The sequence below is a fragment of the Saccostrea echinata genome, unplaced genomic scaffold, assembly GCF_033153115.1.
Source record: "Saccostrea echinata isolate AGI-Se365-2 ecotype Australia unplaced genomic scaffold, CSIRO_AGI_Sech_v1 ptg000006l, whole genome shotgun sequence".
In the NCBI taxonomy this organism is placed as follows: Eukaryota; Metazoa; Mollusca; class Bivalvia; order Ostreida; family Ostreidae; genus Saccostrea; species Saccostrea echinata.
In genome coordinates, this window is record NW_026889755.1 from 15,896,370 (window position 1) to 15,904,365 (window position 7,996).

Below are 7,996 nucleotides of genomic sequence, written 5' to 3' on the forward strand. Positions count from 1 at the left end.
TTGTTTTAATAAACTCATTTAAAATTAAGTCAGGCCCAGCACTTTTACCATTTTTCAGCTTTAAAATGCTTTGTTCTATTTCATCTTGAGTAAACAAAAAGTCTAATGGATTTGGTTCAGTATTTAGTTCAGTGTACTTGTATTTCAAGCTCTCTTCATCAGTATATTGAATGTTCAGTAAGGATTTGTAGTGGTCAACGAATTCTGAAATTCCAATTGTTTCTGCATTAGTTTTCTTTGATTTATTTTCTTTTATCTTATTCCAAAATTTACTGGAGTTTTGTGGCGAAAGTGTGTTAATTTGTTCTGCAATACTATTGTAAAAATTAGATTTAAGACTTTTTCTTAGTTTATTATAATCTTTTCTACATTTTGCAAAGGCATGTTTTAGTTCACAGTTGTTTGGATATTTGTGTACTTTCTTCCCTAAATTTCTAACTTCTTTTCGTAGGAGTAAGCAATCTGTAGTCATCCATTTTGGTCTTTGTTTATTTTTTCGTTGTGATTTTGTAAATTTTGCAGGTTTAAATGGAACACTTTTATTAGCTGCATTAATTATAATACTTGATAGTTTATAAACAAGATCATTTGAATCATATGTGTTATCATCATATATTTGGTCAAGTAAATTATCCAACATTAGTATTTGATTTTTAGTTTCTTCCTCATTAATAGCTTCTGCATATTGGTTTTTACAAGTGCTTGACCAGAGATATTTCCCCTTCAAAGAGTGCATTTTATATTTTTCATTGCAAAACACATTTGTGTTCATATTAATACTTGCAGTTATAAGGCAATGATCTGATATTTCTGTAGGAGGTAATACATTAAAATGTTCAATTTTATGATACAACTGACTTGATGCCAACATATAGTCAACAGTGCTTGAACCATTAGAATTAAAAAATGTAAAATAGCCAAGCGAGTCACCAAGAAATCTTCCATTCACGATGGATAATCTATATGTTTTGCAAATATCTGTAATTAGGTGTCCATGTAAATTTGATGTCTTATCAAGTTGGTTTCTGTTCACTGAAATGTCAGGTTCATATATGTATTCTGGTAGAGGGCAATCCAAAAATGTATCATTCAGTGTGTCATGTTGTATAAAATCTTGCAGCCCTCCTGTACGAGCATTAAAATCTCCACAAACAAAAATTTCTCCTTTGCTTCTATAGTTTGCAATTTCATTTTCTAAATTAGAAAATATTTCTTCCGATTTTGCCTTACTTACGTATGGTTTTATATAACAGAAGCAAAAATAATATGAATCAATATTCTGTTGTGATTTTGTATTTCTAGTGTTAATTTCAAGCCAAATGCTATTTTCACTTTGAAATACTTTTTTGAAGTGTTTGTATATTGTAGGTTTAATATATACATGTAATCCACCTGATGGTCTACCCCTTTTCTTTGTCTTTTTTTGAGTTCAATACAAATGGTGGAGAAAATCCTGGAAGATTTCTTGTTGAATCCTTCAGCATTGTTTCAGCTAAACAAACAATATCATATTTTGTACAAAAGTTTCTTAAAAGATCATCATTTAACTTTTCATCACTGAGACCATGTACATTCCAGTATGCAATATTTAGCGATGACATTTCAAAATTATAAGAAAAATCAAGCTAACATTCTGACAGTGACATAAAAATATAAATGGCAGATACATATATCAAGTTTAGAACAACCATTTAAAACACAACCAGGTATATATTGACTACTCTTACTTCAGTTTTACAACACACAACCTGAGGAAAAGAGAAATAATAATAACAAGAGAGTATTATGACTTAGATAATGACTAGATTGAATGATTGGTATCATGCTGGTCTTCCATGTATCTACAAAAATTTCAACATCTGTTCTAGAAGTTCTCTCAGTTAGTACAGCAAGATCATACTCGGTGAACATAGGGGCGGTATTATTATGCAAAAACAGGTCATAATCAGTATATGATGAAATATTTTGAGAAACGGGGAACACAAAAATTATTTTTGCATGGCTGATGACGGAAATCTTATGTAGGTATATCTTATTTCGCTTTATATTTAGCTTACGTGTGACGTCATAGTTGGTTTTTCCCGTACTCGAGAAATGTAACATGACACGTTTTTTGTCATGCTTATGTCCTCTTAAACGATGTCCTGTGAAATAATGAGGTCAGCTTCATCATTCGAAACTCTTACAGTTAATCAATAATTTGAAGGATTTGCATTTCAACGTAAATTAAAAAATATTGAATGATAGAATTTTTTGTAAATTACGTTTTTATTGTTTAAGTTGTCTTAAAAAGTGCGTTATTTTCCCTATCCAGATGCAGTGTGATAGACAAAACTTGCTTTTTCGAATTTTAAATCCTAGTTATACTCTGAAATATTTTAAAAGATACATGTCCACTTTGATATTTTTTATGTATGCTTAAAAAATCCCATTATGGACAGAGTAATGCGCCCGGAAACATGGAGAATTAAAACTCCACTTAGATACTGTAGGGCATAGTATTTGTCAATCAGTATCTCCAAAATAAGGTAAGAAACCTAATGATTTAACTGCTTTAAGATATGTGGGACATACTTAATCACAAATATACAAAATATGAAGAAAACTGAATGACAAGTATTTTTTCAGCTCAAGGTCCTTCTCCTCCAAGACTTTTAGTGACGTAAACTCCTTTAGAGGTGACTAGGGAGAGAGTAATAAAATTCGCTGAGCCAGTTGATTTCAATTTCTGCTTCTGCAATCGCAGTACGATTGAACAATGATCGAGTTTGAAATTAATATGTATCAAATGCACATTTTATACGAATTATTTTTTTATTCTATGTAGGAACCTGAGAAAAACCAAATAACGACGGTGATAAAGGGAACTTTTGATGGATTGGCAAAGATAGAGAAAATGTAGGTATCCTTGACCTAGAATACTAATGTAGAGTACATGTATAAGAGGGACAGAGTCTGACCAAATTAATTTTGAGCTTATTTAGGAATGACTCTAATTCTTGGCCAAATTATTCGAGTATAACCTGCATGGTTTGGGTCAGTTTACGCTTTATAATCCGCGAAGCGGATTATAAAACAGCGTAAACTGACCCAAACCAGGTTATACTCGAATAATTTGGCCAAGAATTAGAGTCATTCCTTATAATTTAATTCTAAAATCATTAAACAACTGTGGGTGTAAAATTTCGTTGCTTTTTATTAGTTCAAATTTGCCGCTTAATAATACAACCGTAGTAACGGAAGTGATGGGAATCGAGGGGAGGTAAAAACTGATACATAGGCCTAGCAGCCATGTTGTTTGGTTACATGTGGTAAGATCGAATTATCGTTTGAAATTAAAGGTACATTTATTAAATCTGGAATTTTCCATGAGTCCCTAGGACTGGAAATGAGAGGATTGTATGGATACAGATGATTCAGCTGGTTGTCAAGGGGGTGTATCCCCATACCAAACCAGGTTATAAAGAAATAATTTATGTTCCTTTTTGGATATTAACCAATCAGAGGCTAGAATACAATCAAAATTAAATTATTTACTGATTTATTTAAATTTTGAAATACATAGATGTAAAGTAGGTTCAGTTGCACCGAGAGCGAATGCAATTCCTCCAAAGTACTGAACTTCAATGTCATTGCATTTAACTATATCCTATTATGTATTATCTAGGTGTTTATTATTTATGCGAAGTGTTACTCTGTTATCATCAATATTAAGTTAAGCAAATATTACGAGGCCCACGCTCACTTGAGTAACTTTAGGCCGTTTGGCCCTGCTGTTCTTCACCAGATTTCCCCCTAGTAATACTTATTGTGGCCCTACCCTACCCCCGGGGTCATAATTTGAACAATTTTGAATCTACACGACCTCAGGAAGCTTCCATATAATTTTCAGCTTTTCTGTCCCATGCAGTGGTTATTGGAAGATTTTTAAAGATTTTTCCTAAATATTTAAATGTAAAACTTTGATTCCCTATTGTGGCTCCACTCTACCCCCGGGGACCATGATTTGAACAATTTAGAATCTATGCTACCCCAGGAAGCTACCATGCAAGTTTCAACATTTCTTGCCCAGTGGTTCTTGAGAAGATTTGATTCCCAATTGTGGCCCACCCTAGACCCGGGGGCCATGATTTGAACAATTTAGACTCAATCTTAACTACATCAGGAAGCTTCCACATAAGATTCAGCTTTTCTGGCCCAGTGGTTCTTGAGAAGATGACCCACCCTATTTTTGTCTTTTCTTGATTATCTCCCCTTAGAATGGGGCTTAGTCCTTCAATTTAACAATTTGTTAAACTCTCCTTTATCCAATGATGCTTTATATCAACTTTGGTTTAAATTGGTCCAGTGGTTCTTGAAAAGAAGTTGAAAATGTGAAAAGTTTACAGACTAACGGAGGGACAACGAGTGATCAGAAAAGCTCACATGAGCTTTCAGCTTTCATATATTACCTTTATATTGAAATATCATGTCAAGTTGCATAACTTGACATGATATTTCAATATAAAGGTAATATTTTCCTATGTGCGTAACTTTGTGAATTAGGTCTGTCCAGCTGTGGTCAGCCGACTAAACCGCGGACGGTGAATTAAACTATAAATAATTCCTGCAGATCACACACCAAATAAATACGCCCATCTTCTTTGAAAAAAAAAAGACACGTTATTTTTCCTCTCTATTTTTAATGACGCTCAAATAAATAACACCTTTCTAATCGAATGGAAATAAAGTTTGTTTGAAATTCACATTTCAAAATGATCTCAGCTTTACTGATTTTAATTTTTAATATTACTTAGATATCTGGTTGAAAACAACTTCAGCAGATTGGACAGGGAAAACTTTGAGGGACTGACAAATTTAAAAATACTGTAAGCATAAATAGTCAAAATTTATCTTTAACTGTTTTTTATTTATTTATTTATTTATTTTTTGTGATCAGTTGTTGATTCAAAAACTTTAAATTTGAAATAATTCATTCAAGAAAAGTAAAAAATACATGCTGGTCTCTTAACAAATCGGTTTTGTGACGACCTTCAAGACCACATTTCTCAATCTGAATGTATATCTTTTAAGACTCTTCTTTATAAATGTACATAATATATAGTATCTTTCTTTATATATTTTTTTGTAATAAACCATATATACTTTCGATCGTCAAATTGACATCCATACGGTCAAACATTCATTTGAGATATATCTTACTATCAAACGATTTTTTTTCAATACTGTCCAAGAGAAAAATTTTGCGAGAGGTATAATTTTCATGAATTTTGTGATCAGAAAAATCTTGAAAAGTTAATACCCATGGGAAATGATCTTTATATCATAAAACTGTATCATAAGATTTATGTGTAACCTATTTCCTTTTCTTCACAAGAATAAACCCAGAACGGAAGATTTGGTAAACAAAAATAAAGGTTATTTTCAAGTTCTAATAATTGAAAATCAAATGCAATTTTTTTTTTTTATTTTTCATTAAAGGGCCATCAAAGAAAATCCTTTTCATTGTGATTGCCTTTTAAAAGACTTTGTTAGTTTTGCTATATCTAGAAACTGGAGCTTAGATATTGGGAAGAAACACCCCACATGTCAAACCCCCCTTAATCTGAGTGGAACACGATTGAAAGACATGTTGCATCAAAGAATGGATTGCTCTATTGTCACACACACACCGTTAACTGAAACAAAGAAGTCTCTGTCATTGTTTTCCATCCCTGACTTAACTACTATACTGGAGCTCAAATCAAGTAGAAACCCTTTCACAGACACGAATTTAGACTTCACCATACCAGTATGTCCTGGTAAGTTTTCAAAATTCAGTTAAACCAGACCTTCAAATTTCAGTACAAAAGCAACAAAACAAATGAAGATGCGAAGTTTTTTTTTAACTTATTTGTTATATCTATATACATAGTTTTTAAAATGTCTTTGCTGTAAACGTAATTTTTCCATCAATCGATCCTATCTGACGATAAAAAAGATGATATAACATCTCGCAGTAAATCTTGTTAGTTATATGCGTGAAAATTATACTTGAAAATGCCAGAGAAAGAACTTCATATGAGACGAATTCAGTAAGTAAAAAAATCTTTTTTATTTATATATACACTAAGTTAAATTGAGAGAGAGAGAGAGAGAGAGCATGCGCGGATTTATAAAGGGGAGTTTTTAAATTTCTATGTAAGGTAATCTAAAAATGACCTTGGACCCCCCTCCCCTCCAGAAACACTGACCCCTCGTAAAATGGTTAGGAAATTGTGTATATGAAGAAGGAAAGTGATACCCCCTTTCAGTTTTTAGATTGGGCAAGGTGTACTTACCCAAACACTTTTTTTTTGCTTGCCAAAAAATTTCCTAGTCAGATATTTCTTTGAGTTGGGGTCAACCCCTCTGGGAAAAAATTCCTGGATCCGCGCATGGAGAGAGAGAGAGAGAGAGAGAGAGAGAGAGAGAGAGAGAGAGAGAGATGGGGGTTAGTCGCCTAATTTTGCAACGTCGCATCAACTTCCATAAAGACTACTACTAGGTAAGTGAAAATTAAATTTTAAAAAATGTAAGACAATATATGCTGGAGATACATTGAACATATGGTCAATTGAACAATGTAAACTTGAAAATATTTTTTTAATCTCGTGCATATTTTACTTAAAATATTTGATAGCTTCAAAATGTTATGGAAGAGATAAAATTTTCTTCTCATTCTATACATTCATCAATTGTTTTCTGTTTACAGATTTTACAAAAATGGAGCAATACGACGCATTCCAGGAATCCATGGAACAAAATTCCCATCATGTACACTGGAGAGAAATCTTTTTCTCACGAACAGCAAAGTCATGATTAGTCATAATATTACAGAAGCATTCTTGGATAGTGTAAATTTAAGATTGTTCAAATCATGACCCCTGGGGGTAGGGTGGGGCCACAACAGGGGAACGAAATTATACGTAGTAATATGTTTGAAATGTCTTTAAAATCTTCTTCTCAAGAACAGCTGAGCCATTTTTGGTCATATTTATTCAAAATTATTTTCAGGTAGAGTAGATTCAAATTTGTTCAAATCACAACGCCCAGGGAAGGGTGGCATCACAATATGGGATCAAAGTTATACATAGGAATATATTGTTGAAGTCTTTAAAATCTTCTCATGAACAGCAAAGCCATGATTAGTCATTTTAATACAGAAGCATCCTCGGATAGTGTAAATTCAAGATTGTTCAAATCATGACCCCTGGGTGTAGGTGGGGCTACAACAGGAGAACGAAATTATACATAAGAATATATAGGAAATGTCTTCTCAAGGACAGCTAAGCCATTTTTAGTCATATTTATATGAAAGCATCTGCAGGTAGTGTAGATTTAAGTTTGTTCAAAACATGACCCCTGTGGGTAGGGTGGGACCATAATATGTGATGAAAGTTTTACATAACATTATATAGGAATCTGCTGATGAACAGAAGGGCTGTAGTTATTCAGGTGAGTGTTGTGGCCCATGGGCCTCTTCTTTTTTTCTGGGCAAATTTCAGGAAGCATGATGTAGCGCAATGAATTTACACAAAAATGGCACTCAAATCAAGTTTTTATGAGATTGCATGTTTACTAACAGAAAAATCAATTTTTTAAACATACAATGATTATGTTTAATGAAGCAGCTCCAATAGAATGCTATATTTAAAATTAAGTCGCACTGTGAAGAGGGAAACTGGTTCCCTGTACACAGATTTGTATAGTTTGTAGGTTTTTTTTTAGATTGGTTACTGTTCATTATCTTCACCTATTTCAATTAACATGATTAATAGAAATTCATTTAAACTCTCTGACCCCAGTACCAGCAAAGAAAAGAGTGTAAGCATCATTTCTTTAATCAATGGCAATAATTATGCTTTGTAGTAGGATTTGTAAGTTCTTTGTAACTTAACAATACTCAATCTCTGTCATAAAATACCTAATATTGAAATTAAAAAAAATAAAACATCAATTAAATAAATTTGTTTAT